The sequence below is a fragment of the Tamandua tetradactyla genome, chromosome 5 (genome assembly GCF_023851605.1).
Source record: "Tamandua tetradactyla isolate mTamTet1 chromosome 5, mTamTet1.pri, whole genome shotgun sequence".
In the NCBI taxonomy this organism is placed as follows: Eukaryota; Metazoa; Chordata; class Mammalia; order Pilosa; family Myrmecophagidae; genus Tamandua; species Tamandua tetradactyla.
This window is the reverse complement of record NC_135331.1, coordinates 170,634,367-170,649,338: the sequence shown is the minus strand read 5'-3', so window position 1 is coordinate 170,649,338 and position 14,972 is coordinate 170,634,367. Positions and strand designations below refer to the sequence as shown.

The following is a 14,972-nucleotide window of genomic DNA, read 5'->3' as shown; positions in this document are numbered from 1 at the left end:
TCTAGATAACCTGAAATATCATTGCTGTACTGCATTCCTTGAGAATTACAATAGTTATCTGACATATGCCAGATCTTATTTAATTATTGAAAAAAGCACTTTTATTGCCATATATCTAATTTTGTTATTGATAATCATTTCAATATCATTTGCCTCTTAATTTGCCTCTTTTGAATCCTGTGTATTAATTTCAAGCATTTAGAAACATTATTCTGAGAAATGTGTCCCTAGACTGCCATGCACAAGGAAGTGAAGAACCCCTGCCTTAGAAAATGGCTCAGCCTCGGGCCAGAGGGCAGCCATGGGCAAGAAGGCCCTCAGAAGGGACTGCATGCCTAAAGGCTCAGAGGCAGGAGCATAGGTTCAGGTGCCTGGGCTCTCTTGCACCTCATGAGAAGATATGGAAATAAAGCCGAGGTGAGCTGGCATCCAAGGCTGACTTAATCTCACCATCAGTTCTTGGGTGTTGGGAAGCTGTGGAAGGTGTCTCCTTTGGAAAGGACCAGCTTTAAGTTGTGTTTAGGAAGGATTCTTTGCAGCATCGTGAAAATCGTATTGGAAGGGGAAAAGCTAGAGGCCAAGAGAAGGGTTTCTACAAGGAGGGATGCACCAGCCTGAGTGTAGTGATGGGAGTGGCGAGAAGGCAGCGCGCTCCAGATCACTGTGGAAGTAGAAGGGTGGGTTTGGGCCAAGGGTCATAGTGGAAGGTGAAGAAGGTTATGTTAAGGTTTCTAGCTGGTGGCACGGACACGATGATAATGGCTCAGGCCTGTTGAGTGTCCACCATGTGTGGGCCAGGTCTTAACCCTTTATGTGCATCATATCATTTAATCCTCACAACACCCCCGTGAGGTCAGTGTTAGATTCTCTATTTTGCAGGTGACGGAATAAAATTATAAAAGAAAGGTCAGGGAAATCGACCAAGCCCTCACAGCTAGCTGGGGAGAAAGGAGGATGTTATTGAAAGAAATAGGAAGTGGAATTGGTTTGGAGAAGGAATAAATTCTATTTTAAATGTTTGCATTGTTCTCTTGTCTTCACTTATTTAAAAGAGGTAAAAATTCACATACGCTATATGTAAACATGGTTTCTACTTGTCTTAGTTCCCTAAGGCTGCCATAACAAAATACCACAAACTGGGTGGCTTCAAGTGACAGAAATTTATTATCTCACAGCTGTGGAGTCTAAAAGTACTAAGCCAAGGTTTTGTCAAGGCCGTGCTTCCTCTGAAGTCTCTGGAAGAATCTGCTCCTTGCCTCTCTCCTGACTTCCGGCAATGACTTGCTGATGGTCCATGGCTCACCCTCAGCTGTCACGTGGCATACTCCTGTCACATAGCGTTCACCCTGCTGTCTGTCTGTCTGTCTGTCCGTTCCCCCTCTTCAATTCTTATAAGGGCACTAATCATACTGGATTAAGGACCCTCCCTACTCTACTATGACCTTATTTTAACTTGCCTAATGCCATCTGTCATGACCCTATTTCCAAATAAGCTCGCATTCTGTGATACTGAAGATTAGAACTTCAACCTTTCTTTTTGGGAAACACAGTTCACCCTGTAGCACTGGTTTATTTCATTGTCCAGATATTTTTTTTTAATTGATAAATGAGCACTGAGGTAACTTGTAAATTGGCTTCATCTTCCTGTGAAAAACAAAGAAAAATCTGGTAGTAGGGATTTGGTACATGGATGGGTGCCCAAAACAGAGGGAAGAGTTTGCCTCCAGAAAAAAAAACACAATATACATTAAATTATTTCTGTTTAATGATGCATCTTTTGTTTTTGCTGTGATGTTGTTTTTCAGGACCCGTCCTACAGCTGTTTTAGAAGACATGTGGTGTATATAAAGTTTGTGATAGTTGGGAGAAATTTTGGTAAGTGCTGCTGCATTTATCTCTAATATGTTTTGTTGTAAAATGGTGCTCATGAAGAAAAGCTGTTGCCTGGCTCTGTGCATTGTTTAAATCTGCACTAAACTTAGACACAATCAAATTTTGTAATTAAATGTGACCTTGAATTGCTGTTTTCTGACTGATTTTTTTTCTTGTTATTGCTGATGTAAAGTAATACAGGCTTTCCTAAGATTATAATAAATCGAGATTTAGTAGAGCTTCTGGATACGGGTAAAGATTATCCTTGACAACTTAATTTATGTTCTGATGCATCCATGTACGATAAGAATAATATACTTGCAGACCAAAGGAATAAAATAAAAGTCTCCAATGCAGAGAAGTCCTCGTGGTCTATATGTTGAAATGAGAGAGAAGCAGGCAGCTAGCTGCTTGGGGAATGGGAAATTAGAGGGAGTGAAGAATTCAGCGTGTCTGGGAATAGGTACACAGCCCAGCGTAACAGCTGCCTGTGAGAGCAAGAACATCCAATTCAGCAGCCACCCCAAAGACCTTTCTCACACTAAGAAAGAGTACAGCCTTCAGGAGACCTGGGTTGAAATCTAAGTTTGGCAGTTATGGATTGTCACTTAACCTCTCTGAATCTCTGTTTCTTCCTCTATAAAATGATATTTGTAATATTACCTACCTCACAGGGTTTTTGTGAGAATGTAATGAACCAGATAATGCTGGCACATAGTAGGTGTCCTGTTTGGAGACTGGGTATTTGCCAGGGAGATCACACCGCCAAATTGGTGTGTGCACCTTCCAGCAGGAGGGCTGGGTGGGTTGTTACACCCTGTTTGATGGCACGCTGGTCAACACATCCATCCTCTGACATTTCCTCCATACTGAACTGTGAGAACCCCAGAGACTTGCCTCATTCTCCAACGTTGGCAGTCCACTCTAAGACAAGTTTGGCTACTTGAACTTCCCTTCCTGCCACATTGGATACTAAGTGAGATCACTTTGAGCTTTGTTCTGTTTTGGAGTTAATGTAATTTTGAACAAAATTAACCAGAAGAAAAAAAAGGGTGGGGTAGATTAAATCCTCAGTTTAAGCCTTAATTATGATGTTTAGGTTTTCATTTCTAAATATTTCTTTTGCCTTTTTTTTCCTATGCCTATTTTGTAGCCTTCACAGAGACCCTGTTATTGGACTGAAATTTTTGAACTCTGACTAAAAGAATCTGGCTTTGAGGCAGGACCTTTAACTCTGGTTGGGGAAAATTTGAGTGAAAAATGGGCTGATGTTTAGTTGTTTGTCTGGCCAGCTGCATGGCCCTGCGGGTTAGCTGACCCAGCTGCCCACTGAGTCCCCGCAAAAAGCTCTTCTACAGAATCCCTAATAGAGGGAAATTCAAAATCTCTCAGAGATGAAGAGCTAGGTATTGCATAGGCAGCTTGTTCCAATTAAAAAAGACAATTAGGGCCATGGAGAAATTTTGTGGGATGATAAAACCATTCTATACCTCAATTACGGTGGTATTTACGTAACTGCATGCTTTCGTGAAAACTTATCTCTAAGTTTTCTTACTTACTGGACACTAGTCAGGGTGAGTTTTGCTATATGTAAATTAAGCATTAATTTTCAAAATGGAAAAAAAGACAAACAATGGGACAATTAGCTCAAATTGTTAAAAAGAAAGAGGGAGGGAAGGAAAGCAGAGAAGAAGGAGAAAAAAGAAAGGGGAGGTAGGAAAAAGGGGAAGAGAAGAGAAGGGGAGGGAGAGGGAGAGAAAAAGAGAGGATAGGAGAGGGAGGAGGGATAGGAAAAAAGAAAAGCAGTATATTCCTTCTTCAACAGAAATATGCTCACCATGAGCCAGGGACTTGGTCTTATCCCTTTCCTGTATCCCCAGTGCCTGGCACATGTGACAATTATTATTAAATAACCACTGCTCCTAGTCATTTCTAAGTGAAGAGAAGCACGTCCACTCACTTTCCCACACATCAGCCTTCCAGGTGTTTGAAGATGTCACCCATTCCTCATTCAGCTTCTCTTTTCTAGGCCAAACTTACCATCTCCAGTTCTTTGGGCTCTGTGCCCTTTGATGTTCTTTTCACATCCCTACTGTTTTAGTTTCTCGGTTGCTAAAGCAAATACCATGCATTGGGTTGGCTTAAAACCTGGGGAATTTATTGACTCATGGTTTTGAGGCTAGGAGAAGTCCAGAATCAAAGTGTCACCGAGGCAGTGCTTTCTCTCTGAAGATGGTGGCCTTGTGGGGCTGGCTGCTGTAGATCCTTGGCCCTTGGCTTTTCTGTCACATGGCAGTGCGCATGGTGGCTTCTCCTGGCTTCTCAGTTCATTGACTCCCAGTCTGTTACTGTGGCTTTCTCTCTCTCTCTCTCTCTGTGTCTGAATTTCATTCTGCTTATAAAGGATTAAGAGCCATCCTGATCAATACAAGCCATACCTTAACTGAATAACCTCTTGAAAAGATCCTATTTATAATAGATTGATATCCAGAGGAATGAGTTAAGTTTAAGAACATGTTTTTCGGGGGTATATACCTCCAAGCTACCACACCCCTCCACTCAGTGCCTCCCCTTGAGGAAGCATCTGCTCTATCAAACCTTATACCAGGGGCCAGGCTGGAAACGCTGCGCTGGAGGGGATCTGGCCCTGGCCTGGGAGTAAGGTTGCTGCTGTACTTGATGTTAATAGACTTGTAACCCTAACCCTTTTCCTTCACAATCAGTACTAAGTGTCTGGTAATGGGTGGCAAAGGAGTCCCTAAGAGCAGTCTTCTAAGAATGGGCCTCCTAAAAGGTCCAAGAGATCGGGTGGAAGCAAATCCATCCTCTTTAAGTGTCTCGAGTGAAATGGAACTAGACCTCGACAGCCTTAGCCTGAGAAAAAAGTAGCACTGTTAATAAATCTCTTAGAGTACTAGTGTGCCACAGATCCTGATAATTCATTATGAATCACAGGATATTTGAAATTCTTAGAAATTGTGGGCTTAAAAAAAGACTAGATTTTTTTTTTCCTGGTCATACAAAGAGGAGATATATAAATACATAAATAGAGACAGAACAGTGGTTCTCAGTCAGACTTGATTTTTGTCCCCCATATCTCCACCTTCCTGGGGACATTCAGCCTTGTCTGAAGATTTTTTTACTTGTAAAGGTCTGCAGGGATTGGAGGTGGGGAGATGCTACTGATTGCTCAGTATCCTGCAGCGTACAGGATTGCCCTGCTATTGTAAATGATCTGGTCCCAAATGTGCTGAGGCTGAGAAATCCTGATAAGGAGGTAATAAAGAAATTTAAATGTCTGAAATACTTATCATTTTTGAAGACTTAAAATATTAAATACTTTCAAATTTAATTATGCCAATATGTAACTAGAAAACATAAAGAAGTTTGTTCAGAGAATCATAGTGTCTAAAGGATTCCTAAGAGGCCATGTCTTCCATTACCCCATCTCCAAATTATGACCTAAATGAATTCAGACAGACAGATGGGCGTCTGAAGCTTATACTGAATGACTGTCAACTAAAGATAAAAGCGAAACTCACACAACATGATTTCAGCATCCGCACGAAAGAGGTTGTCTCCTGTTTTAAATTTCAACCCCAGCTTCTTCATATGTTTTTGTCTTCCGATGACCTCTAGGGTGAAATGTTATTTCAATCTGGGCTAGTCCTTCCTTTTGAATCAAGGGTAGCGATTCTAGGGTGATGAAAATGTACTTACAGAGGAGAAAGATCTCATTACAGATGATTGAGATTGAGTATTTTGATACACAAGGCTGTTTATTTGTATTGTTTGCTAGTCCCACCGCAATCTGGTTTAAATGCGAGTCGTTGAGAGCTTTTGCACATTTGCCAAAGAAGCTGGGCGATTAAAGTAACATATGTCAAGTTGTGATATAGGGCAATCCACTTGAAAAGACTTTACTTAATTATAGGGTTTATTTTGGGAGGATAACTGTGCCTCTTGTGAGATATATTTTGGGATGCACTAACCTAAGCTTCTAGGCCAATAATGTCTTCCCAGAAAGGGTGTGGTATGTTTGTAGACATAAGTATTTTTTACCAAAAGCTTTGGTATAATATTCTTTTGACTTTATTCTCTGTCATTTTTCTTTTTTTAGTAATCTTGCCTCTGGCAAGAATGCTATAAAAATGCATTCTGGAAAGGTAGAGAAGAGAAGGATAAAAGATCTCATTTCAGATGGCCAAGCCCAGAGATTTAGGTACTCTACATTATCAGTCTGCTATTTTTTAGATGAATGGATTTTAGAGGAATGTACCAAGCCTGAATAATAATCAGAGTTGAGTGGAAGTATAAAAATACTGCATTGGCAAAACTAAATGTTTTTATGTAAGCATCTATCTGTGAGAAACTATTGCATGTATAGCCACTTAGCGCCCACACCCCCTCTCCAACCTGTGGAAAATTCTCATGGCCCATTTTCATTTTTATGGGCATGTCCTAGACTCATTGTCACTTTTTTAAAAAACTTGTGGTAAAATATATATGACGTAAAATTTGCAATTTTAACCATTTTTAAATGCACAGTGCAGTGGTATTAATAACTTTCACAAGGCTATATGCAACCATCATCACTAAATTTCCAAATTTTTTTACCCCAAACAGAAATGAGTACTGTTAAGCAATATCCCTCCATTCCTTTGCTCCCCTACCCCCTGGTAACCTCTAATGTATTTTCTGTCTCTATGAATCTACTTATTCTAGATATTTCTTATAACTGGCTTTATATAGTGTATGTCCTTTTATATCTGGCTTCTTTTACTTGGCATGATGTTTTTGAGGTTCATCCATGTTGTAGAATGCGTCATAACTTCAGTTCTTTCTATGGCTGAAAATTACTCCATTGTATATATATTCCACATTTTGTTTATCCATTCATTTATTTGTTTATGGGCATTTGGGGTATTTCACCTTGCTATTGTGAATAATGCTTCTGTGAGCATTGGTGTACAAGTATCTGTTTGAGTCTCTGTTTTCAGTTCTTTTTGATGAGTAGAATTGCTAGGTCATGTGGCAATCCTATTTTTAACTTTCTGAGGAACCTTCATTTGCTCTTTTTCCTTGGCCCAGCCTTTGTGGACTCCTTCACTTCCCTGTTAACACCTTAGGGCCTTTGGCCTTAAAGAAGGAATCAGAATTTTCTGCCCAGTCAAGTGTTTCCTAGTTCTCATTTAAAAATAAAGGAGAGGGTGGGCCACGGTGGCTCAGCAAGCAGTGGTCTCGCCTGTGCCAGAGACCCGGGTTCGATTCCTGGTGCCTGCCCATGCAAAAAAATGAATAAATAAATAATGGAGCAATTAGATTACCAAAATAAAATTAACCATGTGTTTTCACAGGATGAGGGAGGAGGGGACCAGGAACATTGATAAAGAATAAAAAGCAATTTTGTAACCCTAGAAGCCAACCAGACCAAAGGGCAGGAGAAAGACTTTTACCCAAATGCAAAGTCTTGAAGGCAATAAAATGAGACTCAGAATGTTCCATGAGACAGTTGAAGGCAAAGGTCCTGAGCAGAGCAATCTCTGGAGAGATACCCAAGTGTCTCCCAGGCAGTACCCCTGCATCAGAATCACCTGAAGAGCCTGTTTAAAGGTACAGATCCCTGGACCCGTCCTAGAGGGACAGAATCAGAATGCCATAGAGTGTGTGAGTCTTCATTCTTAGTCTCTCCAGGTGGTTCTTATGCACTTTAAACTCCAGGAATCCCTGCTCCATGCCCTGCTTTAGTTCCAGGCTTACAGTTCCACATGAGTTTGGACAATTTACGTGGTTCTGGTTGGGTGCAGCAACCCTGCCCCAGCCTTTAGTGTTCGCTTCCATGAGCACCACTCAAGAAGGGAAAAGACAGATCTCTAAAAGTAATCAGACCTGGATATGCCGGTCTTTGTTGTGTTGTGCAGAGGAGGGTGAGGCATCAAGGTCTTCTTCGTTACTTTGTCATCCCGATCCTTCAAGTAATTCCCGCAGTAGTTCTGTCACTCACTAAGAGATGCATCGTTTTCATTGCACATTAGTTTTAGTGACATCCTAAACCAGATTATTTAAAGCTGTGTATTTGCCATGTACATCCACCCTGAAAATTACATTGTGGTATGCTTTTACCTGTAACAACGTTAAGAAATTAAAATCTTCCATTTGTTAAGGGAATTTTCAGAATAAGGCCCACAAGTCCATGCATGGGTAAGCCAAAGATAAAAACCACCACTCTTCATTTCTAAGTCTATTTTTTTTAATGTTGATATTTATTTAACCACATAACCGAGTCTTTTTTTGGAGGGGGTTACATCGTCTGGGAATCAAACCCTGGTCTCCCACATGAAAGGTGAGCAACTGAACCACCCGTGCACCCCACATAACAGACTTTTGTATCCCATTTCATGTGTCTTTAGGCACAGAAACTACTTTAAATTATAACAACATCAAAACTTGTAAATTCTAACTAGGAACTTCAAATTTCAGTTAAATCCTAAACTGCATTTTGTTTCAAAAAATGTATTATGTAGTTACTTAATTTTATAAAAATTATTAAGCATTTATCTTCTGCTACATCTTTTGTTGTCTTAAATTCATTGCTCTTCATAAAGTCCCATAAAAAGCAGAGAGAAAAAGCAGGAAGTTACTTGTACACTGGGTAACCAGAATGGGCAAAGGGTAAGATTCCTTTCTAGGGCATTTTGAGTTCATTGCTTAGTTTGAAAGCTAAATCGTACTTTCAGTATTCTAAAAATTTTCTTTGTTCAGTATGACTCTGTTGCTTAAGCTTAACTGCTGATTCATTTGGTCCTGATAATTGAGCCCTCCTTTTTTAATTATAATTTTTTACATTAATTACTCATATTTTTGACATTTTTTATTATGGAATATTATTCATATTTAAACTGTCTTTTATATTAACTTGTTCTCATGATTTAAAAATAGCTGTGGTCAGTGGGGACAAGCAAATCAATAGGATGAGCCCTTAATCTTGGGATTTGCCCTATGAAGCTTATTCCTGCAAAGGAGAAGCTAAGCCTACTTAAAATTATACCTTAGAGTCACCCCCAGAGAACCTCTTTTGTTGTTCAGATGTGACCTTTCTCTCTAAGCCAGTTTGGCAGGTGAACCCACTGCCCTCCACCCCTACATGGGACATGACTCCTAGGGGTATAAATTTCCCTGACAACATGGGACAGAGCTCCTGGATTCACCAGGACCTGGTGTCATAGGATTAAGAAAGCCTCCTTGACCAAAAGGGGGAAGAGAGAAATGAGACAAAGTAAAGTTCTACTGGCTGAGAGATTTCAGAGTGGAGAGGTTATCCTGGAGGTTATTCTTATGTATTATATATCCCTTTTTAGTTTATGGTATATTGCAGTGGCTGGAGGGAAGTACTTCAAACTGTTGAGCTGTGTTCCAGTAGCCTTAATTCTTGAAGACGATTGTGTAAAGATACAACTTTTACAGTGTGACTGTGTGATTGTAAAAACCTTGTATCTGATGTTCCTTTTATCCAGGGTATGGATAGTTGAGTAAAAAATGTGGATAAAAATAAATAAATAAAAGGGGGAAATAAAGGGTAAAATAAATTAGGTAGATTGAAATACTAGTGTCAGTGAGAGGAAGGGGTGAGGGGTATGGGATGTATGAGTTTGTTTTTTTCTTTTTTCTATTTATTTCTGTTTGTGGATTGATACAGATGGTCTAAAATGGTCATGTTGATGAATAAACAACTAAGTGATGATATTGTGAGCCATTGATTGTACACCATAAATAGATTGTATGTGTGTGAAGATTTGTCAATAAAATATATATTTTTTTAAATAGCTATGGTGATGTTCCTTTAAGGAGTTAACCATATTACACCTGCCTCTATTATGCTGGATCTTATTTGAGGTTTCTGTCATCTGTAGGTCCATTCTTATTTATTGGGACTCTGCAACATTGCCCTACTACCCCCGTTTTAAGAAATTATACGTGTGAAAAATACAACTTTGTAAAACTGATGAATTAGAAATTTAGAATGGTTTGCATTGTAAAAAAAATAATCAGTTCTGCAAAGGTATTTTATTATAACTTTCTTTTTGTTGGTAAGGTCCTACTCTATTTGAGACATTCATTTTTAAAATATTTTATTTAATATGTATTTTGATGTATTCTATAGTTGTATTACAGTGATGACAATGAAAAAACAGCTGCTTTGTAGAAATTAAAACAAGAATGTTTCGTATTTTTCATGAGTTGCCCATTTCTCTTTAAAGGTTTAGCTTTCTGTTTGTGAAGAGTTTTTCAGACTTGAAAAAAAATGCTCATGATATATTACTGCTGAATAAAAATGGAGGTTGCAGTTGGGTGTTTAACCTGAACTCAATTTTGTTTTAAGAACTTGCATGTACTTAGAAAAAAAGTCTAGAAGAATAGACACCAAAAATTATTATTGTTTACCTTGCATGGTAGGATTACAGGTGATCTTTCTTCTGCTCTCTTCTTTTTTAAAAATATTCAATAGTGTTTTTCAACGAGTATATATCACTTTTACAATCAGAAGCAATGTTATTTTTAAAAATACACCAGCTTTTCTATTAAAAGATGGGATAGGAATGTATTTAAAGCATTTAACTTATTTCATTTGAGGTTTTAAAAATACAAAGTAAGAATATTCTCAGTATTCATGTAACACTTTCACATTACGGTAAATTTGAGTGTTTTTTACTTTTTTCTTAATTCTGAAATAATCAAGAATTATTAGTATTGTATGGCCGGCCATCTGCTTCCTCACTTACTTCCATGATGTATTTCAGGTAGTTGTACTGTCTTATTCTGGCAGCTATTGTGTATTCCACAAGAGCTGGAGAGACAGATCTGTGTAATGTAGCCCTGGACTGGTTTGGAGGTGTCCGGGGACCCACCCCACGGCCCTGGCTCCACGCGGCAGGCAGCCTGTGCAGATAGATGCATGTTACATCACTTGTATAGATCCTTTAGGTTTGTGAGATCCTGTATACTTGATCCTACCAAACCACTTCTTTGGTGGTAGACCAGTCACGGATGTTTGGAACTGAGGTTGGGGGGAGGACGGGCCGGGAATAATGGCTGTTGTCTTCCACTGGGAGGGCCTGCTGGCATATGGTGAGTAGGGAATGGTGCAGGGATGGCAAGCGTCCTGCCCAGTGAAGAGCTGTCCCTGGCACAGCATCGATAGCATCCCCACCGAGAGCCAAGACTTATACCCATGCTGTCTGAATCCAGTTTCTTTACACTGCTCTCCATGTTAAGGCATCACAGAGTCAATTCCCTCTTCACTGGGAACTCTCACTACATAAAAATTAAATTCAGAGTACCTGTTCTCAGGGTTATGCCGTTGCTAGTGTATGCACCAGAACTCAAGCACAGCCTGCTTTACATGGACGCAGTTTCTCAGAAACCTTAGCAGCCGCTGACCAGCAACTTGTATCTGCCACTGTTCTGTCAGTGACCAGGGCAGGTGGAGAGTGAATACTGAGCCTGGAAGCATTCCATCCTCAGCCTTTGATCTGATCTTACTAGCTTAAAAACCATTCAGATAGAGAATTATCTTTCAATTTCAGGAGTTTTTGATGTGATATCTCAGGCATCATACCTACCTGGTAGAAAAATGGGCTTCTACAGCCTGCTGTTGGAGCTTTGTTTAAAGTTTGGTTTTGATATCAGCCAGCAAAGAAGCTGAGCCAGTGACAACTTTGGTTTTAATGAGCATACATGAAATTTATTAATGTGGCAAAAAAATATTGAATGAAAAGGCATGCAGTGCTGACCAAAATGTAAATATCAAGGAGTTTCTAAAAGGGGGAGGTAATGGTATTCCTAGATATTGTTTTTCTTTCCTTTTTATTTTTTCCTTTCTTTTCCAGTTACTTCCTCAACTTTTAATTTGAAATATTTCAAACCTGCTTGTCAGGAGAATGAACAAACCAACACCTGTATACCCTTTACCTGGATTCACCAATTGTTCTAAATTTGCTGCACTTCCTTTATTCCCCTCTTTCAATTATATATGTAATATACTTACATAAAAATGTTGTTGACCCATTCAAAAGTATTTTGCAAACATCTTGACACTTTACTTCTAAATACTTCACATGTATCTCCTAAGAATAAGAACATTCTTCTATATATTGGTATCACACCTAAGAATTTAATAGTAGTTCCACAATATTATCTAGTATCTAGTCCACATTTAAATTTCCCCAGTTGTCCCAAAATATCTTTTATAACTGCCACTTCCACCCCACCACCACACTCCGGGACCTGATGAGGTTCTCTTAACCTATTTGGTTGATGGCTTTTCTTCTACAGTATAGAACATTATGTGGCTCTTCTTAATGACATCTTGAAGAGTCCAGGTTGGCTGTGGTGTGGAATGTCTACACTCGGTGCTTGTGTGGTTCTTCATGATCTGTTTAACTTGGTCCTACTGAAAATTTGAAGTTAGATCTAGACTCACATTAAACATCTTTTGCCAAGAATACTTCATGGGTGATTTTGTGTGCACGATAGTGCATCTCAGCAGGAAGCACATGATACCAAATTGTCCCACCATCTGTGGTTTCTCATTTGATCTCTTGGGTAAGAGGGAGACCCAGGCCTCACCGCTGTCGGTGTAATTAGTAAGTCATATGTGGGCTGGTACTTGGGTCCGTTGTGAACATCCTGTCCCATGTACCTTTCACCCAGAGATTTGAATATCCACAGATGATCCTTGCCTGCATCAGTTACTGCATCAGGATATTGTTTGGTTTTTTGCCCTTTGCTTTCTCTTCCTGAATTCTTCATAGTATAGGCCTCAGATGTTTACAATGACTTTTTTTTTTAGCTATTGGTGGTAAGCTTGATTTTGCTACGATTATTGATTATGCTAAACATTTTTCTTTCTTGCCTTTGCATTAAAAGGAATAGCTTTAGCAGAGCATTTATAACACACCAGCTACCTCACAAGCTCCTTATATGGAGAATTTGTTTGACTTCTATGCCACAGTTGAGACTAGGAAGGTAACTTGCTCAAGGTCACCCACTCCTATGCTGGAGCTAGGATCAAGCCAGATCTGTTGGAATTAAAGCCAAGGTTTTCACCTCCTCCTGCCCCCTCCTATCCTCTTCTCCAACTGTGCCTCCCACCTTACCCTTCTCGCTTTAAGCTACAAATGCCTATGTGACCATGTAGGTCCACACAAAAGGGAAAAAACCCAGGTGGGGGCTGTGCAACAGGAGAGACAAGCCTCCCACATCTAAAAGGGGCAGCTGAACCTCAGATGAACGTGGGCCCTTTTCTACCAGAAATCTTGATTTATGCTAGCTATCCCGACCTTTTAATTTTGGCAACTACTAATTTTTATATTCTGAAATTAACCACAGGGCTTGCCAGTTTTGGCACCAGCCAGGGCTTTGGTTAGAAATGGAATTTGCTTTTAGCATCCTCATTTCAACAGAAATTAATATGCTTGAGGTGTAATACTGTTTTGATTTAGGGGCTATGTGATTTTGAAAAGGGGTAGAGGTGAGCTTGATGGAAGTATTATTAACTGATATTTTATAAAATCCTGGATTTTCTAATTGGTGGGGTTAACTTCTCAATAGCAGCTATTCCATCTGTAGATTTGAAAGAAAGCAAATATGTTTCCCTCTGAATATTATCAGTAGGATTTTTCCTTTTCAATTTGTTTTGAGTTCTTAACAGGGGCATGAAATCTCCCCATTTAACCTATCATGCACTCTTTGTTCTTTGTGTATATTTAACTGTGTTAACAAGTTTCTTCTCGTCAGAGGAACTGAAGCAGAACACAGATAAATAGCAGTACTTCTCAAGATGATCTTCGGTTATTATAGTACTGGCTGAGGATAAAGACCTGTTAGGTTAATTCTAGTGGTTTTTAGCAGAATTGTTCTTTAGTTGGTGGGCTGGGGAGATGCTGCAGGTAAAAACCTTTTCTGGTCTTACTTCATCATGTTAAGAATTTAGTCCTACCCTCCCATTTTACAAATTAACAGCCAGAAGCACAGAGAGATTGAATGGTGTCCAGGTCAGATGCAATTAGCCTGGATCTCCTGTGATTTTTCCTCCCACTCCCAAAAGCTAAGTTTTCAGTCAGCAAGTGGTGACTCTCTTGCTTCACCCTGGCATGCCTCCTCATTGTCCAGAATGTTTCTTCTTCCAGTCCCTCCACCACCATGTCGCCAACAAAAGCCACAGTTAACAAGAGAAGCGAAGGTCTAAACCAGCACTGTCCAGCAGAAATAGACTACAAATCACACGTTTGCTTTTAAAACATTATATGGCCATGTGAGGAAAACAAAAGTGAAAAGAAAAATAGGTGAAATTAGTTTTCACAACTATTTTATTAACCCATTATGTATCCACAATATTATCATTGCAGCATGAAGTCAATATTAAATATGATTGAAATATCTTACTTCTTTTGTACTACGTCTTCAAAATCCAATGTGTATTTTATACTTACAGTACATTTCAATTCCAGCTAGCCCCATTTCGAGTATTCCATGGTAGCTAGTGGCTAACAAAATGGACAGCACAGCAGTCTCTAGAGGACAGAGTCCAAGGTCACACCCAGCTAGGTTCTATAATTTGGATCTCTTGAAAGCAACTTTTAATCAGCTTTCTTGCCTTCTTCCTAATCTGAAGCTACATATTTCTGTCCTCTTTGTGCCACTTTTTTCCTCAGCTAACTCTAATTACAGGGAGATGCTTGGTTTGGCTGTAACCTCTAGCTCAGCAGTTTTCCACCAGTCCTGGCAGCTGGCAAGACCAACATACACTGCCTTGTAAATGATAGTGTAAAGCATACTTCCAAATTTCTCCACAGCAGAATTTCCGTAATTTTCTTTCTTTTAGAAGCATCTCAGTGGCATTTTCTCAAAACCAGGATTTGATTTTTTAATTCATTCTTTCTTAAAAGACCTATCCTAATCAATTTTTTTAAATACATACTAATCGGTAGTCTCCCCAGTACTTCAGCAGAACACGTAGTCATTATACATTTTTTATCTATTTTTTTCACCAAATATACCTCTGCTTTGATTAATAATGAATCTTTTTTTTTAACTAGCCA

The 14,972-nt window shown here is 39.3% G+C and overlaps 1 protein-coding gene across 6 annotated transcripts in view; it reads left to right on the top strand.

The window, feature by feature from the left end:
* Positions 1-14,972, top strand: part of FYN (FYN proto-oncogene, Src family tyrosine kinase) — a 216,225-nt gene that overhangs the window by 85,066 nt on the left and 116,187 nt on the right. For 5 of the 6 annotated variants that reach the window (XM_077162687.1, XM_077162688.1, XM_077162682.1 and 2 more), the window contains one exon: positions 1,806-1,875. The exons of the other annotated variant lie outside the window; for it this stretch is intronic. The gene's annotated coding sequence lies outside the window, so the exon portion shown is untranslated. The remainder of the gene's footprint in view (positions 1-1,805; positions 1,876-14,972) is intronic. 6 annotated transcript variants of the gene reach the window in all.